The sequence below is a fragment of the Excalfactoria chinensis genome, chromosome 1, assembly GCF_039878825.1.
Source record: "Excalfactoria chinensis isolate bCotChi1 chromosome 1, bCotChi1.hap2, whole genome shotgun sequence".
Classification (NCBI taxonomy): Eukaryota; Metazoa; Chordata; class Aves; order Galliformes; family Phasianidae; genus Excalfactoria; species Excalfactoria chinensis.
The window spans coordinates 33,838,521-33,864,114 of NC_092825.1; the positions used below are offsets into that span (position 1 = coordinate 33,838,521).

The 25,594-nt window shown below is 43.0% G+C and overlaps 1 protein-coding gene across 1 annotated transcript in view; it reads left to right on the top strand.

Annotated features, from left to right (window-relative positions):
* The first annotated feature begins 901 nt into the window (after positions 1-901).
* Positions 902-25,594, top strand: part of CNOT2 (CCR4-NOT transcription complex subunit 2) — an 87,622-nt gene continuing 62,929 nt past the window's right edge. The window contains exon 1 of the mRNA XM_072332652.1: positions 902-1,109. The gene's annotated coding sequence lies outside the window, so the exon portion shown is untranslated. The remainder of the gene's footprint in view (positions 1,110-25,594) is intronic.

A 25,594-nucleotide genomic window follows, 5' to 3' on the forward strand; every position in this document is an offset into this window, starting at 1 on the left:
ACCACAGGTACCAAGAGGACTTCAGTGAAATCCTAGTGTTATGTAACCAACTGAAGTCCCAAGTCAAACCCAACTGGTAATGAGTGTGTGGAGTTACTGAAAGATGATGACTATTCCTGGCAAAGCGTTACACGTCAGTTTTTTGTTTTCATTTTACAACTTCATCATTATTTCCCAACAAAACTAAAAAAAGAACTACCATTAATGAATGGAGAAGCTGCTGGGCAAATATCACTGGCCTCGATCTGTAAACACTCGTGTACAGGCTCAGTTTTGGTACTGTTCATTGTCTCATTGATTTCAAAGGGATTATTTGCATTATGAGCATTTTGTGCACCTGCATTTGCTGTACTGGACCCATACATGATATCATCACATATTTTCACAGTGATAAACTAAAAACTCCTGTTGTAGCATCTAGGTAACTCATCCATTTTAATCATAATGCGGGCAGAACAGCCCGTGTGTCCACCGTGACCTCGCCAACGCAGGAGATTCAGATTTTCACACACTTGCACTCATCAGGATGGTGGTTGCTGACCCAGACCCCTCTTAGGTCATCCTGCATCTCCATCAGAACCAGGACATGTCCTCTGCACTTGTTACTAGGCCGTACCAACAGGCCGGGCCGCTCCTCTGGGGGAACGTCTGCGTGACCCCCCGGCGGCTCGATCTGGAGAAGGGGCGAAGGCCGCACACCCGCGGGGCCGCCTCCGCCCTCACAAGATGCGCGCCGAGCGCGGCAGCGGCGAAGCTCCGCGTTCCCGCCTGTTGCAGGCCCCGCCGAGCGGCGGGGCAGCCCCGCGGCCTACGTGTCCCGCCGGCCCCAGGCGCAGGGCCGCGTCTCCCGCGGGAGGCGGAGGAAGCGCAGCGGAGCGGGCCGCGTTTCTCCTTCCCCCTTCTCCTCCTCCCGTCCCCGCAAGCCCGCGTCGCTCCGCAGCGCCGGGCGGCGCGGCACTCTCCCCGCCCCTCAGCGCCGCAGCGGGCCGAGCGGCGGCAGCGGCGGGGTCACGGCGGCGGCCGGGTCAGAGGGTAAAGGTTGCTCCCCCAGCATCCTCCGTGCTGGATACTCAGCCATCTTGGATCCGCGGGACAAGAAAATTCATGCGGTGAGTCCGGCCCCGGCCGCCCCCCCTCGACCCCCCGCCGCCGCCCCGATCCCCGCCGCAGCCCTCCCGCGGCCCGATGAGGGGGGGCCCGGCGTCGGCGCGGCCCGCGGCGGGGCTCTGCAGGCCCGGGGCCGTCCCGCCGGGTTTCCGTTTGCTTTTGTCTCCGAGGGGAGCGGGGGGGACGCGCGGCGCCCGAGCCCGGAGCGCAGCCGCAGGCCCGGCCCGGCCCGCCGCCCCCCGCCCTCCTCCGCGCCCGCGGCCGGCGGGGCCCGCCGGGAGCCGCTCCAGGCCCAGCCGAGGCCGAGGCCCGGACGCGCTCGGGCCCCGCATCCCCCGCGGCCGTCGCTCTGCTGCCGCGGCCCGTTTGGGACGGCTCCCGCCCGCCGTCTCTCTCCCCTGCCGGGCCCGTCCGAGGGCCGCGCGGGCTCCGTTTTCCGCCTGCGCCGCCGCCACCTCCCGCCGGGCCTGGCGCAGGGGTGGCCTGGCCTGTGCCGCCTGCCGCCGGGTGCCGCCGGGCCCCGCTGCCGGGCGGCGCCGTGCTGCCGGGGCGGCCTCGCGGCCTACGTCGCCGGGCCTCCAACGAGTCCCCGGGTGAGGAACGGGGTGAGCCGGGGATACCGTCGGCCTGCTTCCTTTTACAAATTATATATATATAGATAGATAGATTTTTTTTTTCCTTTTATTTTTTTTTTTTTTAATATATATATATATATTTTTGCGTGTGTGTGCCTTTTACACTCTCCTCCTGGTGGCGGTTAAGGTGATGTGTAAACAGGTTTTGGTATTCCCTCAGATGTGTTGGTAAAACAAACTTGAAAGGGAGTGATCCCCTGCAAGAATTTGCTTGCGTGCACGGTGTGCTCAGTCCGGCCCGGGGTGTTGGGGGGAGCATGGGGCAGTGGGTCAGGGTGGTATCCTGTAGCGTGAGGTGTAGGGCTGCAGCTGTGTCCCTGACAGAAGCAGGGGTTTGCCTGCACGTACAGCCGGTTGGAATTTCTGTGTCGTTGGTGGTGGTTTCTTTGTTTTTAATTTGTTTTCTTCAATGAAGTTGCAGATAACTTTGTTTTGGTGGTCGTCTTAATGTGAGATAGTGAAAACAAGCTGTTAGGTGTGGATCAGCTATAAGGCTGTTTTATCAGAAAACTTGTTTCCAACTTTGCACAATGTTATCCCTAAAAGATGATCAGAACTGTCTGTGTCTCACTCTTGTTCATGTGTGTGCATATGCATGTGACTCACATGGGTGAAGGCAGTGTTCCTGCTTCCCTGCACATGGGGTATCCCTGTGGTGCTGGGGGCTCTGTCAGAACCCATTGGCCTGGGGAAGGGAGGTTGAGATGCTTAAACTGCTGTCACAGCACTCTGCGGGAATCCTCACCTTTCTGGAAACTTGGATTTGTTTCAGGCTGTTAAAACTTGTAAAGACCTGCAAAAGCGGAGTAATTGTTTAGGTTTGCATTGCAAAGGCATCTCTACTTGGACCTGTATGGGTTGTTAGGTGTGCACTGGGGTGCTTGGAATTCTCTCTAGTGGAATGTGACTTGCAAGGTCCAGTTTCTTAATCTTTAAGGCTGTGTTCAGTACCTTCCTGCTGTTGATGATGACAATTCATCTGGAGTGAAAAACTTGAAGGTGTTAACTGCTTCTAATCTTAGGAAGGGATTTGAATACTTGATACCAGGATCTGACCCACCTGACTTGCAAGTGTTTCTGTTTCACTTTCAGGAAGCTGTCTATAAGAGTTTGTTAGCAGGTAAATCTGCTCTGTGCTTTTCTTCTAGAAAGTTAATATAACTCTCAGAATTATCATTATTACTGTTACCCATCTGTGGATTGATTCTACCAGCAGTGAAAGCAAAAACCCTTGGATAAGAGCTAGGAAGAAAACACCAACCATTGAAATTTATTAAAGATGATTTGAGTCCTCTTTAAAAGAGTCTAACTGTAGAGAATTGGTATTTACTGGGAAGAACAGAATGGTTAATGCGTTGTCCCCTGGCTGCATGATGGCACCTGGAAGCCTTGGTCTTCACGTCAGCCCTAAAAAGCTGGGCATTCCTCTCAGGCAATGGTAGGTTCCATGAACTATTTTTGCTATATTTTCTGTGCTGTATTTCTGGCCAGACAGAAGTTGGAGACTTTATTGCATTTTGAGTCTCCTTTGTGTGGTTTTTGTACTTCTGTGCTGGCACAAGGGCCAGGCTGTGCTGTGACCATTGCAGGATTTGTAACCTCACTGTACTTCTCAGCAAGTCGTGTGCCATAACAAGGAGGTGCAAAATATTTTCTAGCAGAGTTGTTAATGACTCCAGAAGTGAGCATAATTTAAAGTACGCTCTTAGTTAAAATAGGTGTTGTTTGTACCTGCCTTTTTGACATGATCTGGAAACTTAAGGGAACTGCTGACTTCCTTGCTTTGTTATGGGGTGCATAAGAAGTGCACCTTCGCTCCCGGTCTTGGTTCTCAGGTAGGTTCTTGTACTTAACTTCTTTGAGGTTATTTCTTCCTGTGAAGCTATAATGTGGTTGAACACAGATTTCAAAGGCACTTAATATGAAAACAAGCAAACAAAAATCTTGTTCATATATAAATAGAAATATTCTCAATTTCTTGGCAGAATCCTTGCCGTATTTGTTGTATATTTCTGCATGTTAGCTTACTGTTAGCAAACTGGCAGAAAGCTTCTATAGAAGCACAACACCATTACAACACAGTAGTATTTTGGGCTCAAATGTAAAGGATTACCCTCTAAATGTTAGTTTTAAAATTATTTTTATTATGATTGTAAATAATAAAGTTTCTACACAAATGGCAGTGCTTCTTGACAAAGGGCAGGAAACATGAGTTGGATTAACTTTGCCTCATCTGGGTTTATGAGGTGCAAGTAAGTAAATTTAAAAACAACAACAACAAAAAGTAAACATTCTTCTATGTAGCAGATCTTGAAGTTCATCCTGACATCTCAACCTGTTTCACTTGTTCTTTCCCAAAAAGGGTTGAGTGTCTTTATTTTCTTAGTTTGTTTTCTGTTGTGCTTCAGCAGCTACGTTCTGTGTTTGTGTGTTGCATTGGTCTCCTGTCCTGGGTTCCTGTAAAAACATACGAACAACTGAAACTTTGTGGGTAGTCGCATTGACTTAAAAGCACCCACTGGTGTGCTGACAGTTAACCTCTTACATCAGAGCTTTCAGGCTGGGATGTTGACAACTCAATCTACTTTTATGGAACATTGTAACAGCATAGAAAGGGTTGTGTCAAATGAAATTATTGCACAGTGGGGTGTTTGAAGTTTTCCTTATGGAAATTTGTTTTTAGAGGTGTTTGTATTCCAAACGTATGTTTCCATGCTAATCAGTAAGAGATTTCTGTATAGGAATTACAGCCTTTATGCTTTTATTTCAGCAATAACAAAAGATCATAAACTTTTCAGATTGCTTTTAGTTTGTGTTGTATCTTTCATTTATACCGTTATGCTGGAAGTCATATGGTGCTAGTTGGTATTAGCTCAGAGCTGAGCTACTTTGGGCCCCAAATCGAGATGGAGATGACACCCACCCCAGAGGAGGCTGTTGGGCCCCCCTGTGCTTCCCTCCCTCAATTTGTCTTGGTGATCAGCAGCGTTACAGGAACGTGGGCGTTACTCTTTCCTTTTGGCTTGCTCTGGTATCTGACCACTCTTTACAAAGTGTAATATGTTTAAAACTTGATTATAATCAAGAATTTTTTCAGACACATCCTTCTTGTGGTGAGTTATGTTGCAAGAGTTGTACTTATTGATGGATTTCTGATCAATGCCATAGTTTCCTTCTGCTTTCCATCATGGTGGTATTTTTAGCATCATCCTGTACCCCATCTCACAATTCTTTTTGATTGCAGTCCGTAACTTTCAAAGCATATTCGAGGCTCTACCTTCAAATTCTTTGTGCATCTGAAATCAGCGATGGGTGGACATGGAAGTCTGACCTGTAAAAAGCTACAGTTTATTTAAAATGAAAACTACTATAAACACTGCTATGTTTGTGGGAGATGAAACGGAAACTCGCGCTTGGTGTGACTCTGACTGAGCAGACAGAGCGGCGGGGGCTGAGCGGTGGAGGCAGAGAGTGCTGTCTGTCTGCTGGAGTTAGCCCCGAAGTGATGTGTGAGCAGAAAGTAATGGAACCCATTTCTAGCTGAGTTCTGGTTTGGAGCATTGGGATAATGCTTTCCCATGTTTCACTTGGTTGCTTGAAGGATTCTGTGGAGCTAGATACCAGCAGTTGTTAGTGTATGTAGTTAAAGTAATGTTTATAAACACTAAATGGTCCTATACTAAATAGCATAGGTGGCTTTTGTATTCTTTGGCCTTACACATTTCAGAATTTTATGGCAGTGACGCTTTCCATACAATGTAAAGACATGTATAATTGAAAACAAGAGGTTCCCAGGCACCAAAAAGAAGTCATATGACTAATTACATTAAAACAACTGCTACAGTTACAAATTATAAACTCTTATTGTTTAGTTTTGCAGTCAACTTCTTGGCAAACAAGTCTTTCTAAGGCTGTCTTGGTAACACTGGCAATGATAACGTAGTATCATCATACCTTATCTTTGCTTTCTAAGGATTGTCTGAAGATTCCTGTCCTGGAGCAAAATAACTCATGCTTTTGTTGGTGGGCTGTACATTTGTCATCCAGCCTATATGAATCTGTATGAGTTTTTCCTTCAGGTTTCAGTGGAATAGTATTTTTCCATCTTCAGCTTATTAAAACTTTGCTTCGTTTGAGGTGCTGATTATTCTTTGTATCTATTTTTAATTCATTTTCCGTGTTCTAATTTTGAGAACCGTTCTTGTGAAGGAAATGTTGCCCGGGAATGAAAAAGATGGGGGAAAAAAGGGAATGCCAACCTGTCTTCCATTGCCTTGGCACGTAGGGGACTCACTCAGATGGGCCTGGTGTTTTCCACTGTTCGGTAGTGATGTAAGTACTGAGAAAGTACTTGTTGCATATAAATGTTAAAGCAGAAAATGAGCTGTGAAGCAGGTTATCTTATAAATGACCAAGTAGACTAAGTGTCCAGTGTATTCAAGGCTGAAGTGGTAATGGATGATTCTGAATGTTGAATGTGTTTTGTATAATGTTGTGCTAACCTGTAGAATTCTTTGCAGTAAAAAAACCTTAAACATTTCATATGAATAGTTTATTGACTTTCTTGCGATGCCGGTACTGTTGCTGATACTTGGCTGTGTGATGTACCTTTTGCAACATGTCAAAAGCATCGTCAGAAAATACTGTCAGTATTTTGTACTGAAATCTTAATTGTTTGTATGTGGATGCGCACTTCTAGTATGCGAATTCTTCAATATCAAACTTGCTAAGGTCAGCGTTATGCACTAAAATAAGTATCTTGTTTTATTTCATGGTGAGAATTTGAAACAAATTGGGGTTTGTGTGCTGCTGTGATACGGAGCAGACATTTTGGTTTATCTGGGGGGAAATTTTTTGGCACTTTCAGACTGATGTGCTTTGGGCGATAAAGAAGGGAGTTTTATATACTGTGATTCGTGGGAGCTCTGTTATGTAGAACATACACAGTGGGTCGTCAGTGGGGATGTAAGAAGTATTCTGAATTTGTTGGGGGGGTAAGATGTAGTTGGAAGGAATTGGTATTCTTCTGAGCTCTCCTTATCTCAGGTAGGTGCGTACTGTGGCTGTCAGCTGTGTATGCTTTGATGACAAGTAGTATTTTTCATAATGATTTAATTAGGAATTTGCAAAATGTTGATGTTAAGCGTGATCCTAATCTTTTCACTTTCCTTTGAAAGATGTGTAACTCTAAAGGATGCCTCTTATGAATCTTGTTGATGTTTTGTTTTTGTGTTGTTTTTTTTTAGGGTCCTGACTGTAGGCTTGGTTCCTAATACTAAAGTAAATTTGTTTTTATAGCAATCACTTGATAAGTCTCAAACTGGGATGCTCAGGTATGGGCCTGCTTGGCAAACAGGAGTGAGCCGCTGTGAGGAGCCACCTGCAACTGTGCCTCACCATCAGTGTGTGTGCAGTCCTGCCTGCGGCAACGCTGGGCTCACACATGCCAAGGTGTACCTGCATCTGGTTCTTAAAGCGGAACCTTTTTGTGAGGTGTGCTTTAAAGCTCAGTAGATGAAGCATCATCTGCAGGCCCCATGCTATTAATGTCATTAGCAGAGAGCCTGGAGGGGAATAGTGTAGGCTACGAGCAAAGAAACAGCGGTAGTAAAATCTGTTAGTAGGATGTGCTTAATGGATTGTTTCATGACTGCCTGCAAGAAATAAGGGAGGCAATATTCAAGTGGGGTTGTTTTGAAGAACACTGTGATACGTGACCGTGAAGTTAGCTGTAATTTTACTTTATTTTTTAAATAGGTAAAAATGAGAGGACTGTTGATAACGGGAGCTGGTGAGGAAAGAAGAGCAAAGCTGGATGTAGGGAAACGCATGCTGACTTCATTCTGCAGTGTTGTGCTTTTTTAGAAAGCAAACATTGAAGAGGTTTTGATTCAGCTTTTCTCAGGTTACCTCATTTGTGGGATTGCTTCATTTGTCCTGTCCCTCCCACTCAGCAGTGTGTGCATATAAAAGTATACGCACATATGTAAAGTTCATAGTTAAAAGTTAACTCAGAAATTAAGCATTGAACTTACATACATGGAAACTTTCGTCAGAAAGAATTAGACTTCAAAGTCTGGTCCTTCAAGCCTCATAAAATTGTAACTGGGTACAGGAAACGTGTCAAAATTATTGCAGCCTCTCAGAGAAGAGCTGCTCGGAGCTGATGTGGGACTGGTTCTGCAGCCTAGGAGCACAAGCAGGTTTGCAGAGTGTCTGCACCACTGCTCTCTTCCCTGGAGCAGGAAGGAGTGAGAGAGTGACTTGGGAAGAGATGTGGAAAAACGGGAAGGAAGCTGGGGTTCATCGTGGTGTGGGAGAAATATTAAGCAACAGAGTAAGAAAGCTGCAGGAAACCAGTTTTTATGAGTTCCGTCGTTCCTAGAATATGTGTCTCTGCTTATAATCACTAGTGGTGTTTGGTGGATCCAAGCGAACTTGCTTAGTTTCAGCTTGTTGGGTGTTTTGGGGGGACTGGCAGGAGAGAAGTCCAATTGGAATCTCTTCTAATGCCGTGCTTCAGCTGAGCAGTTGTTCTTTGTGTGCGTTGATGTAACTGTCCGTGGCTCGGCAACAGATTCCAGTGCAGTACTTAATTTTGTAATGTGCTTCTAAAAATAAGCACCTAGTCTTATGTAACACCTCTTGTATTGTTAGCACCTAGAGGCTTCATCCCCACCGGCATGAACTGAAATACAATTGCATCCTACCTGATTTTTTTCAGTGTAGGTATTTACATCTGAAATATTTTCCCTGACAATAACTGTGGCTAGACGGTATTTTTGCTTGTGTTTCAGGAATACCAACAACCTGGTTTGCACAGTTGGATGAGTTACTCCCCTCCATTTGCTGTTCTGCAGTATCATTTTGGTATATCTTGAAAGAACTACCAATTTGAAGGAGCTGTACAGTACTTGAGACAGTTCTGCCTATAATTTAAAGAGGCACGGTAGATTCCTGCTCACAGGTGCACGCACTTCACAAGTTGCACTTTCTGAGGCATCTCACATAATCTGTCTCTGCATCGGGACTGCAGTGGTTATGAAAATGTGTGGATGCTACACAAGACGGTAATTATATTAATGCAACTGTGATGGCAAATGTAAAATATGCTCAGGAGTAAACCTCAGGTTTTGCTTTTTCTAAGATATGACATTATTCTGTTAGATACTTGATGCCTCTTGCTGTAGCCTTAGCTATGCTCTCTTTAATGTGACATCTATTGTACTTTTTGTGCCACTATCCCATTTTCAATTATGAATTGAATTCAGGCTACAAATAATGTGTTGTTAAATTAAATGATGGAGCGCATTATATCTTGCTGACCAGGGGGTGGCACCTGTACAGAACAGACTTGTCACATGTAAATAATTTATGGGACAGGAATTGGATGTGTCAAGAATTACAGCTTTAGCACAGCAACTTGATTCTCATTTTTCGCCACTTCTTGAAGTAGGTACTGTGTTTTTGTGTTAAGAGCTCAGCTGAACTACAGAGTGGAGGATCAAAAGTTGAATCTGAAAATATGAGGCCAAACCAGACATTTATTAGTTGTTCTGATATCGTGTTTATTAAATTTCCTATAGCGATGTTTAGGGGCGTCCCAGGTGCTGGGGGCTCTCGAGGTTCAGAGGTGAGTAAATCCAAGAGGATGTGAGGGCTGAAAGAAACTAAACTAAACATACACAGTTCCTTCAGTAGCTCCCAATTTGAAGAATAAATGGAGCTTTGTAGATGCTTTTGGTGGTCATTTCATCTGAGCAATTCAAATAATTTAGTTTCCTAGCAGTGTCTAGATCAGTGATTCAAAGTTTTGGGGCTTGCGAACGGCTGTCAGCTCTCAGGCTTCTTTGTAAACCAGAGATGTCATCTGGAAAGATTAAAAAAAAAATAATTATAATTGTAACGCATGGTATTTATTGCACCAGTGGCCTGTGCTTCGCTCTGAAGGTTACCCTTGGTGAAGTATGGATTAACTTCGTCCTTCCCAAGGCCAAACAGCATGTGTGTATATTTGGATGGATAGACACAGGGCATTTCTGAATGGATAGGCCTTATTTCTACATCAGACTCTGTTCAGCGGGAGGGTGGACAGAGGTAGTATGAGGCAGTGTGCTGCCCAGTTTGTTACCCTGTGCCTTCTCCTCTTGGCAGAGGATCTTTAGAGAACCCTGTCGTCCTCACCTGTGGGTTGGGGAAAAGCCCAGTGAACTCTGCACCCCCCTTTTGTGGAGGCCTGGGGATGCCATCCCCTCAATGCGTGGTGGGGATTCTGGGCTCCTCAAGGAGCCTTGGGGTGCAGGTGAAGGCGTTTGTTCTACACACCTCACACAACTTGCTATTTATCAAAGTTCTAGATAGTTCCACTTCCCTCTCTAAATCAGGTGATACCGTGACACACGTCAGGTTTCTTCAATGGCTGTCCTTTTGAATTACAGCCTGCAGAATGAATGGATGGTCTTCTCACTGAGTAATGTAGAGTAAGAATGAGCTCACATCCCTCTAGCGCTGCCCTTCTGTAGCACTTCATAAAATTGTGTGGGTATGTTTTGATCTTTACAGAGTGTGGATATTTGGGTTGTGAGCATGTTTTCTGTGGAAACTCTCTTAGTCATTAATAATTGTAGTGACACATTAAAATATCTCTTACTGTTCTTACTGCAAAGGGAAATATTGTAAGAGTGACAGATTTCACTTGGATTGTAAGCTTCTGAAATTGATACGCGTTAAGAGCATTTAATCATAATCCAGTTGTCAATGCTAAACGCTAACACTGAAACAGAAAAAGATGAATGGGGGTCTTGCCTATCCAGTTATCCTTATGCTTTGTAGCGTCAAAGCCAGAAAGCACCAAGTTTTGACTTGTTTAACCAGGCAAAAATCCCTCTGGTGTTGTGCTGCTTCTTTCTGAGTGCAGCTTACTGCTGTCCTGCCTGCATGATTCTTATTCGCTTGTCTTCTTCAGAAGAACCACTTGGTGTTTTTCTCTTACAAGTAACAGTCCACTACTGTCAGGGTAACTGTGCTGTCCTGGAATGAGATCGAGGGCTGCTGGTACAATGGGTTCCATGTGGATTCCAAGGCAAGTTGTTGTTTGGCACACGCCATCCATGTCCTGCTTTTGTTAGCAGTCTGACCTTTGTGGTCTCTGTAAAACTTGCAAAATAAAACTGGCAAAAGTCAGTGATACAGAAGACTAAGTGACTAATGTTAATATTTCCCTTGAGACTGGTAGTGATACTTTGTAATTATACCCGTGCTAAGAGGAGCTAAATTGGATTTGGGGTTGTTGTATGACATGTTAGTGTTAAAAGTCTACGTAGTGCTGCTGAAGTGTTCATATATCCGTTATGTATTCATTTTATAATTAATTTTTTTGGTAACTTCAAACATGCTTTGAAACTGCAGCTATTAAAGATTTGCATTTTTTGCACTTAGTGCAAGGAGCTTTAAATTGCTTTACTGAGAGAGGAAGAAGTGTGTTCCTTCAGGCGTGATGAAGGTGCTCCAAGTGCTCCATATATGCGTATGATGCTATGAGCTTAATTTGTATCTGAAGTTGAGTGTTTTAGGTCAACACCGAAGACTTCAGCTGCTCTTTTTTTTTTTTCTATCCTCAGAAGTTGTGTCCTTTTTCTGCCTTCTGGGTGGTTTTGTTGGGAGGTTGTTGTGTTGTTTTTTGTTGTTGTTTTTCTTGTCCCTCTGTGTCTCTTCCCTTTTTATCTGTTCTTTCTTTCTCTTCCATCACTTGTACAATCCTTAACTGCAATTTGAGATCGAAAAGCAATGTTTTGCATTATGCTGTTCTTCCTCATGTGTAGTCTTTGTATTGCGGTGTTGTAAGTTCATAAACTGGGAGGGATGTAGTGTACTGTTGTTTATATGAGCATTATATGAATGTTACAAACAAACCCCTCCCTCCCATTACATAAAGCTCTGCTCAAATGAACGTTAAAGTTGCAGACTCAAGGCTCTCTGATATTAAGAAATGCTGGAGTGAGGGTTTTCTATCCCATCTTGAGTCAGGTTCCATCTGCATAGTGTTACTGCAGTATTCTGACCAAATGCTGTTTTTTCCCAAGGGATTTTGGCCTCATTTGTTGGACAAGATGCACAGTGTTGGCTCACTGGGTAGATAGATTGTCAGGGTTTTAACTTCCATTATTCAGACCAGACCATCCAAAATCATAAGTAAATTCTGGATTAACATTTCCTTCCTGGAAAGGGAACTGAGATATTGGCTTAGTGGGGGTGCTTCTTAATATTGCCTAACAGAAATACCTCACCTTTCATTCACAGTTGTGAAAGGTTAATGCTTCTGCGCAGACTCTTGAAATACTTCAAGCAGAAAGCACTTGTGGAAATCTTTGTGTGGCTCTCCAAATGTTACTTGCAGTAAAAAACAAACACAGGTCTTAAGAGGCAGGCCTAAAATCAATATAGTGTGTGACATTTCAACATCTTAGCCAGACACATTGTTTTCTTTCTGTAGTCCTCTGTCTCATTAATTATAAGATAGAGGCACGTCTTGACAGTGATCCCTGGTCACTTGGCTGTACACCAGGAGGCTGAGGAAATCCAGCAATGGTGGGTACGGCTCCAGACTCTGGAGCTACACATGCTGTAGTGGCTGCATCTCTGGGGCTGCTCGCCAACCACATCTCGCACGTCTGCCTTCTAGCTGCTGTTTCTTTTTCTGTTCCCATTCTGGCTTCTTAATTCCTCTTTTAACTTTACTCCTAGCCTGCACCCTAGCCGTGTCCCTGACGGCACACACAAGGTTCTTAGGAGAATTCACCTCTCTCAGTTCTAGGATGAAGTGTCCTTAGCTGTGCTGGTTAGGTGGTGTCACAGAAGGGAGAAGTTGTGAAATCCTGTACGTCTGTCTGTGTCCTGCGTGGGCAGGGTGGGTCTGCAGCTGGGCCAGCCTTGAACAGTTCTCCCTTGTGATGTACACACCAGGACAAGGAACTGACCTCCTCTGCACTGCTGCATGGCCAGTAACAGCTGTAGTGTCCCAGCGGGTTTTAAACTGTTCTTGGCTGGGTGTGAAAGGGTGAGTGGAATATTATCCTATTTAAAAACATTCAGAAGTGATTGAGCTGTCTCAGCTGCCTTCAAGAAATAAGTTTGAGTTCAGTCTGAGAGGTGGTTAAAGGAAGTATTTGGACACGTAAGGCCCGCGCTTCCTGTAGTTGGGCAAGGTGGGTGAACATTGGGGTCTTACAAGCAGTGGCTTCTCAGTATTACTGCCTGCATGATGTAACTGCTCTTAAAGGTAAAAACCAAATCTGTATGTTGTCATAGCATCTTCTTCTGAAGCAATGCATTCAAAGGCAGTTTAAATAAGGCTCAGGAAAAAAATATGTATATTTCATATGCACGCAAGTACTGAGCAGTTCTCTGAATATGAAATATAGCAAGAGCTGGAGAAAACTTCTAGAAAATCTGTGGTTCAAAAGTGTTGCACTAACATCAAATTATGGAGTTGTTTTCAGAATTCCTAACTTTGAAACATGATACGGTTTTGAAAGCAAGTTATTTGCTCTGAAAGTGTTTCTGCTCTTTCGATGTTTTTCGTTTGCTGAAAAGAATATTCACTTGAGAAGAAAGCTTTTATTTTAGGAGCAACTTGACCTGCAGCTCTGTAGGAAGATTACTGACACTTATGAAAATGGACGGGAAAGTAGAGGGGTGGGGAGCTGTACCATCATAGGTAAGGAATGAGTGCCATTGCTACATCTAAAGAAAGCAAAACCAAATAATCCTTGCAGTCCACCATACTTTGTAGAGGTTTTGTTTTTCCCTGTTTCTGTTGCAAGTGAAGATACTTGAATTGTCAGGGCTGAGGAAGGTTATGTAAGGAGGGATAGGAGTGATGTAATTAAAAAGTGTTAGTTAGAATAGGAATGAATGTTCTCCGGTGAGGTGAATTTTACTTTTATTTGGTGTGTTCACTTGCATTGAAAACATCTTCACTGTTTTCATGATAGATGTTCAAGTAATATATGACTCATTTTCTGTTCTTCTTTGTGTTTTACAAGTGAGGCAGTTAATATCTAGACTTGGCTATAAATCTTCTGGTATCAACTTTAAATCCAGATTTATCCCACATATCTTCCAGCTCTATATTTCTTTGCTTGAGGTGAAATTTCTCTCTTCTTGCTTTAGCTGGCTATAGAAGGCATAGGACCTTCAAGACCAATGAAGGAAGAGCGAGGAAGGACTTCATGCGTATTCTTGAAAACACATGTATGCCAGAAATGAGCATCTACTCTCTGAGTGAATAAGCATAGCTGAGCAGTGTGTTTTACTGTCACGTCTTTCGCACATTATGCAGTCAGCATAACTGGTGCTGAACCCTTTTCCTCTCTTCCAGACTGCACTTGTGGCAATACAAATATAGCAAATTGGTTATGCAAATATACCACAGATAAAGAATAATCAATAATCCTCACTAGGTCGGACTTCACAGCGTTGTTCTGACGTTGTGAATTGCTGGACTGAATTGCTTTTCCTTTTTATGTTTGAGCTGTCAGGTGGAGGGATTTGTTTTCTTCTAATGCAGCCATATTTTCTGCCCATAACCCAGAGTTTTGGTTAAAATCTTCCTATGCAAACTGGTAGTAGCAGTGCTGGACTTATGCTCAGGCATAGCAGCCTGAATACATTTGCAATTGCTATAGCAGTTATGGCATAAGCTATTAACAATTGTGAAGCTTTTGAATCATCTTAAAACAAATAAATAAATGCGGTCCGCCCAACGTGTAGTCACCAGCAGTCTTATGGGATTAGCATTTTTTTGAGCACTTCCTCTGTGACTGTGAGTAGTGTTTGTTGAGATTACAAATTAGATTGTGGTTGGAATATTTTCCTGTAACGGATCAGTTCTGGATTCCTCCTTTCTTCTCCTCACTCTGTCAGGCCTGTGTTGTGGTTGTTGTCCTCCTCAGCGAAGGGCCTGCGTTGAATTAGGCTTTGTTTGCTGCTGTGCCCACCTCAGGCACAGCGCCTCTGGGATCTTTCCTCCTAAGCCTTCCTTGTCTTGGGAAACTATGGGCTGTAGTTTATAAAACTTATTTAGAGTCTTTTGGCTGAGAAGTGTAATGAAATTTTAATGTGTAACTTTATAATGGCGTGTAATGTTAGTGCATAGTTTTGTAAGCTCTGCAGACATTTAATTTGTGCTTCCCCCCTGCAGATGCATACACATATAAATCATTACCGGTTTGGGCTATAAATATTTTCAAGTTACAGTTTTGTGCTTGGGTTTAGAGAATTGAAACAGCATTAATTGGATTAAGTATAAAACGTGCAGAAGAAAAAGTTTGTGAACCATGTGATTTTTGTTCAGTAAACAATTCAGTGTACTCAGATGTGCTTATCTCTGGATTTATTGTGAAAAAGCCATCGCTGGGTCAGGACACTAAGAGCAGTAAGTTAGCCTAAGGTACTAGCCTCGGTTATAAAAATCTCCTTTAAAAATGAGGTTGAGTTCCTACCACTGACTTCAGTGTCTGAGCACAGTTCTACGTCAGGCTACCTGGTCTCTCTTCTTTTTCTTTTTCTTTTAGTTGAAGTTTCATTTGTCCATATCAAGTTCTGTGTAGCATACTCAAGAATCACAGAGCTTGAGAAGCATTTAGATTCCTTTTCATGTTTTTCATGGTGTGCGTGTGTTCTTTAAATGAGCTACTAGAATCATAGAATTGTTTGAGTTGGAAGAGACTCTTTAATAAGATCATCTAGTTCAACTCTCCTGCAATGAAAAAGGGTACCTACAGCTAGATTGGGATGCTCAGAGTGCCCCTCCCAACCCCCCCCAACCCCGACCTGACCTTGAGTGTCTACAAAAATGGGGTGTCTACCACCTCTGAGGGCAATCTGTTCCAGTGCCTCACCACCCTTATTTATAAAAAAACTTCTTCCTCGCGTCCAATCAAAGTATCCCTTCTGTTACTTTGAAACCATTTCCCCTTATCCTATTGCAACAGACCCTGCTAAAGAGACTCTTCCCTTCTTTCATAAAGGCCCTCTTAAGCTATTGACAGGCCGCTCCCAGGTCTCCCCAGAGTCTTCTTTCCTCCAAGCTGAGTAGGCCCAGCTCTCTCAGCCTGTCTTCCTAGAGAAGGTGTTCCATCCCTTGGATCATTTTTGTGGCCCTCCTCTGAACTCACTCTAACAGGTCCACATCACTCCAGTACTGAAGATTCCACATCTGGATGCAGTACTCCAGGTGAGGTTTCAGCAGTGCAGAGTCGAGGGCGGCAGGATCGTCTCCCTCAACCTGCTGACCATGCCCCTTTTGATACTACCCAGGGTATGGTTGGCTTTCTGAGCTGCAACTGGCATTGCTGGATTGCCATTGTCCAGCTTGCCATTCCCCTGTACCTCCAGGTCTGTTTGAGCAGCGTTGTGCTCTGTTGTTACATCCCCCAGCTTAGCAGGAGTTGCCACAACCCACGTACAGGACCTTGTACTTGGGTTTGTTTAACCTCATGAAGTTCTTCTGGGCCCACTGCTTTAGCATGCCTAGATCTCTCTGAGTAGCATCCTGTCCCCCAGACATGTCAACTGTACCACACAGCTTGGTGTCACCTACAAGCTTTCTGAGAATATACTTCATCCTACTGTTGGTATCGTTGATGAAGATAGTAAAGAGCACCAGTTCCAGTACTGACCCCTGAGGAACACCGCTTGTCACTGATCTCCATCCAGAGATTGAGCTGTTGGCCACCGCTCTCTCGGTACAATTTCACAACCAGTTCCTCATCCATTAAACAGTCCAGCTATCAGATGCATATCTTTCCAATTTGGGGAGAAGGATGTTAAGGGGATTGTGCCAGAGTCCAGATGAATGACATCCGTGGCTGTTCCCTTGTTTGCTGGCATAGTTGTGCCATCTTGAAAACCAACAAGGTTGGTCAGTCAAAACCTGCCCTTAAGTGTGGCCATGTTAGCTATCCTGTTTCACCTCCCTATCTCTCATGTGTCTTCTGGGAGGATCTGCTCCATTAGAATTTATGACTGTAGGAACGTGCTTAAGACTGATAGAACCCACTGCAAACTTCTATCGTAAAAACTTTTTAAAATCCAGATCAATAAGAAATATAATGGTAGAAGTCTCATTTACTGAAAAGAGGTAGATATGGAAGTGGTTAAGGGAGTCTGTATTAGTGCAGCAAAAGCATATTGCTCCCATATACTTCATGTTACTGACACATGTTAATCATGATGTACTTCAAAGGAGTAAACTACTGAAACAATTCCATTTGTTTACGCTTTTATCTTGGGATGTTTGATCATAATTTAGGAATGCTTTACTCCAAAAGAGAAGTACGAGTAGTTTAATTGAATTTAATTGAAAACTTTTACTTTAAAAACTTTTTTTTATTTATACACTGCAGCCGTTCTAAATGACATTAAATAGTAATTATGCCAATTTAAAAAGATTATAATCTTTCATGTTTGGTGGAAACTTTGAGCTTAATGTTTCAGCTGTTTTTGAGGGTTTTTGATGGGCCAGTTCTTTTTACAAGCTTGTGTTAAGCATCAGCCTCACTAGATTTCATTTGAGAACTGACGCCTCTAGTTTGTTACAGGTGATACGTTTGAAGATGGTGAGGTTTCAGAGAGAAGTCAGAGTCTTCTGGAGTGCTTCTGGTTTTTAAATTCTGCAGTGATAGTTGCACTCTTGATTTGCAAATGTGAGCAATGCCAAAGACACTCCAGAACTGACGTGACGCCATCAGGTACACATTAGAAAATCAGGCAACCATTTTATGGTATCACTCAAAACAAATGGTATATAACACAAAATTGTGGCTGTACTACAAATCTTATACTACAGTTTGTTTTCATGTTGAATTCAGTAGATAGTCCTCAAATGAATTTCTTTGTTGTATATTTATCTTACAGCAGTTCAAACTCTCCTTTTGAGAAATGTTGAATCATGCTGTAGCAGTTTAATGGTGTAAGGAACAGGCCATGGTATCCCTAGTCATGGTAGGAGGGCGTGATCCTGTCCTCAAGATCAGAGTGGCGTGTGTGGGACACAGAGAATTTAAAAGTATTATATTCTCATAAACCTATCTCTAGATTATGTCCAGACAGGAGACTGACAGGACTGCCTCTCTTTTGTTCCAGGAGGCACGTTTATGGAGCAAACACTTTGTACTATTCAGGTGCTGAAAAGTACGGGAGGCACTTTCTAAGTAATGACATCGTTAACCTTTGATCTGGCATTGTTTAGCTTTCCTTTTTTAGGACCATCCCGTAGGACCTGTCCCCTTATGTTCAGATCCAGAGGGTGTTTCCTGAAATCCTATTGAAGAGGCCTTAGGGTCTTTAAACTGTTCCTTGTTGATGTGATTTCATTTTTTGCAGCTGGTGTCTCAGATCACCATTCCATGGGGTGAGAAATAAACCTCTTAGAGTTATTTTTCCCTGTCTACCCCTCTTGGGAATGCCCATGTTGCCAGTTATAGCCTGTGAAAAGTATTTTGCATAGGAAGTTGAGAACTTTAGGTGGAGAGATTTCTTCAAAAATACCTTAGGAATAGAAGAGAAATGAAGATCTTGGATGATATGGACTGTTTGTGGAAGTGGTGTGTTCTTCTCACTTGGAAGTAAAAGAAAAAGCAGTTACGTGAGGTCCCAGCTTCCTCTAGGAAGATGGTCTACATCCAATGTACTTTACCTCTGTGGTGTTAAACTTCTGAATGAAATGTCGACCTGCAAAGCAATGGCTTTGATGCTGTCATGTTTGAACAGAAAATTTATGATCGTGGCTGCTGTAAAGTGCTTTGCTTTTTCTTCCTCTCCCCACCCCCCCATTCATAAAAGCTTCTTGGCAAGCAGTGGCCAGCCTGCGCAAGTGTATGTACGATGGGGAAATGAGCAAATAAATAAAGAGATCTTGCCAGCCTGTGAACTGGCTGCAGAGTTACTGTGAGAACAAGTGGCAAAGTTGGTTGGCAGATGCTGCTCCAATAAATCTGGGAAGTCGTTTTTTCAGTGTTCATTGCTAGACAACTGGCAAGCTTTGCCTTAGGCTCTAACAATTATCTCTGATTTCCAGCAAGGCAGTTGAAATGAAGAGAACTGCTTCGTCAGGAGGAGACGGGAACTAGTTTCTAAAGAGATCGTTCAGGTAGTTTGCTGGGCTCTTCTCCAGCATAACCTTGTGTAGGAAGCTACTGCTCTTCTAGGTCCTTCTCAGAGAATTTGATTTTTGGAATTCACAGGGCATGTCATAGATGAAGCAAGATTCTGGATCACAAACTCATTTAAAGGCGTTGAAGAGACATGTGCATCTGTTTGCAATGTGAGGAATACCTCACTGAGTGTCTGTTGGGAATTGTCTGAGTCCAGGTGAAGGAAGCCTTGTTCTGAAATTGCACAAACCATGCTTTTGCACAACATCTCCATTTCTGCATGTTTATTCTGCTTTGCTTTAAGGTGAGCACTGTGCCAGGAAAAGCAGATGGGCAGAAACGTCCCGTTGCTTTCTGTGTCACTAGTACTTTTTTAATGAGTGTGTTGATAAGCTACTAACTTAGAATAGAAAAGACGTGTTGGGACTGGTCTGCAAAATGAGCTGAGAGAAACATGAAATCTGTCCTGTCACTTTGCTCTGGACATTATCAATATACATGCCCTGTCCAAGGTTAGCCTTCTGCCTTCTTCCTAGCAGTTAAATCACTTCTCAACATATTCGAGCGAGTCTGTTTCCAGGACCTGGAGCGCGCTTCTTTCTATCAGTGGATCAGAGCTCTGGGTATTTACTGCTACAGGCTGAGCACCTATTAGCATAGGATTGTAGAACTGATGTCTCTGCAATTAACTGTTTTTATATTAAGTTGTTTTTTTTGTCTTACTTCTCAAACTTCATACAGAGAAACAGAAGCTTTGTTTCTTACATTGTATCCATAGGGAGTGAATGTAGGAGGGAAGATGTGCCTTTTGGTACACAGCAGAAACCTGGCTCTGTAGTACTGTCAGCTCTGTTTTCCCTACCTGTTGCTTCTGGTGCTTAGTAGTAGTGATTTTTCAGAAGTGAGTGAAATGAGTGAAAATGAGGATAGGGCTTGTCCACAGAACTCAAAGAGAGCCTGAAAAGCCAACTTTTATTTAGGCATCTTTGTATCTTAGTGTGAGCTTTTCCTTTATGCTTTTATTTTATTAAATAAATTATGAGACTATGTTGAGCTTCTAAAACATCTTCTTTTTCCTGTAAATTGATACCAGAATGTATTCAGAAGTTGAGATACGCACAAGATGCTGGTATAAACTCTAGTCCTTTCCAGTCAGTTTGTATTTCTTTATTTATTGTATATTGCTATAGTAACTTTTTTTTAAAGGATAAGTGCCAACAAATATGTAGCAAGATAAATTTGAATATGAAGCAGCCTGGGGATGATGCTAGTTGGGAAAAGATTTAAAATATGTATAATATTTTTATAGTTTATGAAACTAACATGTTATCCCCAACATTAGCTTGGGAGTGTTATGGGCGCTGTTTTATTGTGCAGGAATCTTTTAATTGTAATTACAAACCATCAGTTAGGATCAGCTCCAGATGCTTGTTCCTAGGAGCTTATAATTCATTCTAAGTGAAATACTGCAGGAGAAGGGAAGAGTGTGCATAGTAACATGTAATGTTGAGATTTTATGTACAGCACCAAGTGTTCTGATGTGTCCTTCCTTAGAGGAATGGCTGTTAATATATTGCAATCCAATTAGTCTTAGTATAGCTCGGTTCATAACAGTGCTTGCATGGTGGCATGGCTTTTTTAATTTAGAAGACCTTTGCTTTCAGGCTTAGAAAGTGAGCTTCTTTCTTTGCCTGCCATCTAAGTATTATCAGTGCCTCTTAAAAACTGCTGAGCAAAATGCTATTTTGATCCATCATCAAAAATAGGTGCGTGGAGTGGTATAGACTGTAAACAATAATCTGACAGCAAGCGTTCTTGCATTATCACCTGTAAAACATTTAAATAAAGGTTTGCCTTAGGAGAAGTAAATGTAGCTGTATTTTCACATGCTAAATGCAGTTAGGTTTTTGTAATCTTAGTGGATAAATATGGGTGCTCTGCAAAGACCGCTGTGTTTGGTGAAGGGTTTTAAATAAGTGTGGAAGCCGAAGAAGATTTAGTGTCCCTGACCAAAGACAGATATGCGGGTGACCATTCAATTATGAAAGAATGTGCTATATTATTTAATGTGAAAACCAGCTTTTCTTGTAATTCTTGTGTGAGAGGAATGTTATTACCAGGGGATTTTAGGCTGTGATGCTGTTCTTGTAGTTATTTTTGTTCTTTTGTTTCCCTCTGGATTTTAATTCCTTGCTATACACTTAAAACAAGAAGAAGAAAAAAAATGAAGGGAAAAGGGCTCTTTTACACTTCCCCAAAGCAACATAATCTTCAGATCTTAATTTTGGAATAGGCTCGGCTGTGCTGACATCAGTAGGATCAGTTTGTCAAAACACCCTCAAGAGATTGGCCCCAGTCCCACGCTGACCAGAGTACCAACTGCACTTATGGCATACTCGTTTGTCATTTGACTTCACAGAGGCTAACTGTGTGTATAGTGTTTTGAGCTGAGGAGTAGGTTGTAGAAAAGTAAAATAGAAAAGTGATTGAAAGGACATTATTGATTGTTTCGTGTTGATGTTTTTTAGTTAGACACTAAGTATTTTACCATGAGGCCGCCTTCTTTATTCGTATCTTTTTTTCTCTTTGCATCTCTGTTGTTGATCTCCACTTTGCTACAAAAGCTCTTTTGCAAAGATACTTTGCTTGTTTGTTCTCCTCCTTATGTCCTCTGCTGTCTGGTGACTCTTTGGGGTCGATTGTTTTTGCTCCTGGTGCTGCTGAGTGCTGCTCTCGCTTGGGGCAATTGTTGTGCCGGAGTAGGACATAGTGTGTGTGTGGGATGTGTGGGACCCGGGCAGCGCCGTTAAGAGTGAAACTAATTATCTGCAAAATGCTTTCAAACCCAATAAACAGAAATATTTAAAACATTTTCAGTAACTTTAGCTGATGATGAAGCATTTGTTTGCAGATGGAACTGGCGAGTGCACAAGTTTTGTGATTTTTTAACAAAGTCCATGACAGCTATTTATTGAAGTCATGTGTTCTTGTCTGTCTGGGGAGTATGTGTATGTGAAGGGTGGAAGCATAGCTTCCTATTCTTGCAATAAGAAGTCCTTCTGAGGTATATTGTTGTTCATCGTGAATTGCACTTCTGTGCTGTTGTTGCATTGCTGTAAAATTGCTATACCAACATCCTACAAATAAGGCCACTTCAAGATTGTCTAATATGTGTTGTGTTCTGTGGATTTAAATAGTACTGAATAAAATGCTTGAAACATTCATGGACTATTGTGCTGTGGTGTTGGTCTAAAAGAAAATGTTGGGGAGGAAGGCTACACCACCATGGGTGGGTTCTGCTAGACAAAAGGCTTGACACAAGCCAGCAGTGAGCACTTGCAGCCCTGAAGACCAACTGTATCCTGGGCTTGCATCAGAAGAGGGGAGGCCAGTAGGGTGGAGGAGGGTTGTACCCCTCCCTCTGCTCTACCTTTATGAGGCCCTGCCTGGAATACCGTGTCGAAGCCTGAGGTCCCCAGCACAAAAAAAAAAGATGCAGAGCTGTTGTGGGTCCACAGGAGGCCATGTGGGTGATGTACCATGAGGCCAGGAGGCTGGAGTACCTCTGGGAACAGGCTGAGGGAGTTGGGCTTATTCAGCCTGGAGAAGAGAGTGCTCTGCAGGGACCTCATTGTGGCCTTCTAGTACCTAAGGGGAGCTTATAAACGGGAGGGAGACTGACTTTTTACTTAGCCTGATAGTGGTAGGATGAGGGAGAACAGTTCTAGACTAGAAGAGGAGATGTATTTGAGGAAGAAATTCCTCACACAGAGGTGAGGCCCTGGCACAGGCTGCCCAGAGAAGCTGTGGTGTTTGGGACCCAGTTGGATGCAGCCCTGGGCAGCCTGAGCTGGTGGGTGATGGCCCTGCCCATGGCAGGGGGTTGGGAATTGATTATCTTTAAGATCCCTTTCAGTCCAAACCGTTTTGTGATTCCATGACCTTAATGATGGTAGCATCTGGCTGTAAAGCAAAATTACTATGCTGGTGTTTGGCTCTGCTCAGCTAGCACAGCTGTGATCTTGTAGCTCCACCTAAGCACAGTGTTTGAAACAAGGAGAAGGAAACTTGGAGCAATCCTGATCTCTTGCAGGAAGCAGAAAGAAGGAAATTTAGTTTTGGTGTAAAATTCGATGTAGTTGCAATGCTGTGTACTGAAATCCTTCAAATGAGAGCCATAAACTGTGCTACAAAGTGCCAGGAGGGGCCAGGGCCAGTGTGTCCCGAACTGCAGCCTGCAGAGCTGTGCTGTCATTTCAAGGTGGTCACGGCTCATTTCCACAGCTGCTGTGGTGCCAACGTGGCCTGTGCTGCTCAGCCTGGTTTAAGAGCGCTGCATCCAGCAGGCTGAGGGATATTTGGTTAACTTGTTCTGTTTCTGTGCAAACTTTGTATTGAATGTAATACTGGTTTAGCAATGCTGAAAAGGGTAAATTGCTTTGGTGGTTTCTTGTAACAATTCTTCTTCCTTTCAGGCACGAGCCTAGAGAGTATACTGATATTCTCATACAACCACAGCTCCTCGAACCAGGCACTACTTCTCTGTGCTTGGTGCTCAGATAGAGTATTCTTGGTGCCATCTGTATTTCAGAGTGTTCCAGCCTCAGGTACTGGTGTGACACTGGCTGTACTTTGTAGGTTATAATGCCCTGTGTATTAAATACAGAAGAAGGAAGGGAGGTGTCCCACAATCTCAAGGATTTTCTGCAGTAGTTGAGATGTTGCCTGCTCCTGTGGCCTTCATGAACACAGCTGTATTTTGCCATATACTTCTGTTGCTTTTGCTGATGAAATGAGAGCTCTGGCTTCCTGGGAGGGATTTTGGTATTGCTTTCATTTATGTCTGCCTTGATACAACAAGGGAAGTTTTGATAGTCTGAGTATAGAGGGATGGCTGTTATAAAATCACTCGTGTGCAAATACATATATGTTTGGCAAGATGCTTGTAGCTGCTGTAGCGGATCAGCCTTTTGGTAAACTCATGCAGTTTGGCCTGAAACTGATGATTGTTCATTCTATCATAGAGTCAGCTTTACAGTTCAATCACTGAACATCTTCTTTTGCCTCTTTCTTGTTGTTTCCTTCCAAGTAATACAATTTCTATGCTGCTCAAAGACTTCAGCTTTGGTTTTTCCTTAATCTCTGTTCGAACTTGCAGAAGAATATTGCCAAACTGAAAGACTTCACAAGCATTACTTTTGGTACCCATGACCCCACGTTTCTCCCTCTGGTGATATCATGTTAATCTTTTCTCTTACCTGGCTACAGTTTCCTCGTTTCACAAAGCCTTTTCTTTGTAACCTTTACCCTGTTCTTGATACATTAGCCAGGTGTCTCAACTATCCTTTTGCTGTCCTATAGGTCACCACAACCTTTCTCTTTCTGCAATCAGATTGTAGATTGTGAAATTAAAGATTGAAAGTTTAATTGCGTTGCAGAGGGAAAAGACATTGCAGAAGGAGAGAATTTTACAGCCTGTTCTGATATCAAAAAGGAGGTAGATGTTGGGGGGTTATCTTTTTCCCTTCCTTTTTCCTGTTGGCGTCGGGACTGGCTGTGCTGTAGACCAGTCAGGAAAGAAATTGATATATCTGTTAATTTCAAGCTACTGGAGTGGAAACAAGGAAGAAAGTAACACAGAGGAAGTATCTGTATTCTGTAGTGATGCAGATCTACTAATAGGTCAATCATTTTTTATTTATATTAATGATACCTGCTTTGTAATAATGAAACAGGTCTTTCAAGGGACTCAGAAAACTGTGTTTCTAAACTGTGTTACTGACTTGAAACATCTTTTTGTCTCTTCAAAACTAAGCCACGTACAAAATGCTCAGAAATCTTGTTCACATCTTGTCAGTTTAATGCAGCTACCTGAGGTGATTGCAGACACATCTGTGAAGGCTTTTATGCTGCGGTGGTTTCAAGACCATTATGTTTTGGCAGTAAAATAGTTGCCTAGTAACTAATCCTTTACATTGGGTGTCCCCTAGGACTGTCTTTGGAACTGGTTACACCTTGCAATTTGAATTGCTCTCATTTAATCTAAGATGGGATGCAAAGGTCTTGCAGTTCAGAGTTTCTCTTTCCAGGGAAGCAGAAATATCTCCTGGAACAGTCATGTAAAGACAGGTGGCTTTGGGTGGTATGGTGGTATGTGTCAATATAATATGGCGACATCAAGGAAGGAAATATTGGGAAGCCACATGCTATTAACCAGGGCCAAATAATATGTCAGGATTCAGCTTATCTTCAGTTTAATGTCTGTGTGTTATGTATACAATAGCAGAAGTCTGTGATTTAATGCATTTGGGTTAGAGTGGGAAACTGGACTGGTGTTTTAGAGGTGGACATCTACGGATAGGCCTTTGTCAGCTCTGATATTCATTCAGAGAAAAGTTCCTGCAAAGTCAGTTTCATTGATCTCGGTGCCGAGATGTTGACAGTGACGTGTGTTGGAATTTGATCTTCTCAGAGCGTGCTGCTGCAGGAGCAGTGTTGTCACCAGGCCAGGGAGAAGGCTGCTTAAGTGCTACTGGTGCTTTGGCCTCTTGTTGGGAACCCAAAAGATACTTCTGGTTTCCTGTTAGCATCAGTATTGCTTCCAAATTTTAATCTTTCTGAATTAGAATTTGGATTTAAGATTACAATTGCCTGCGGTGGATATTTTGAAATCTTGTTAATAGGAGAACCACTGGA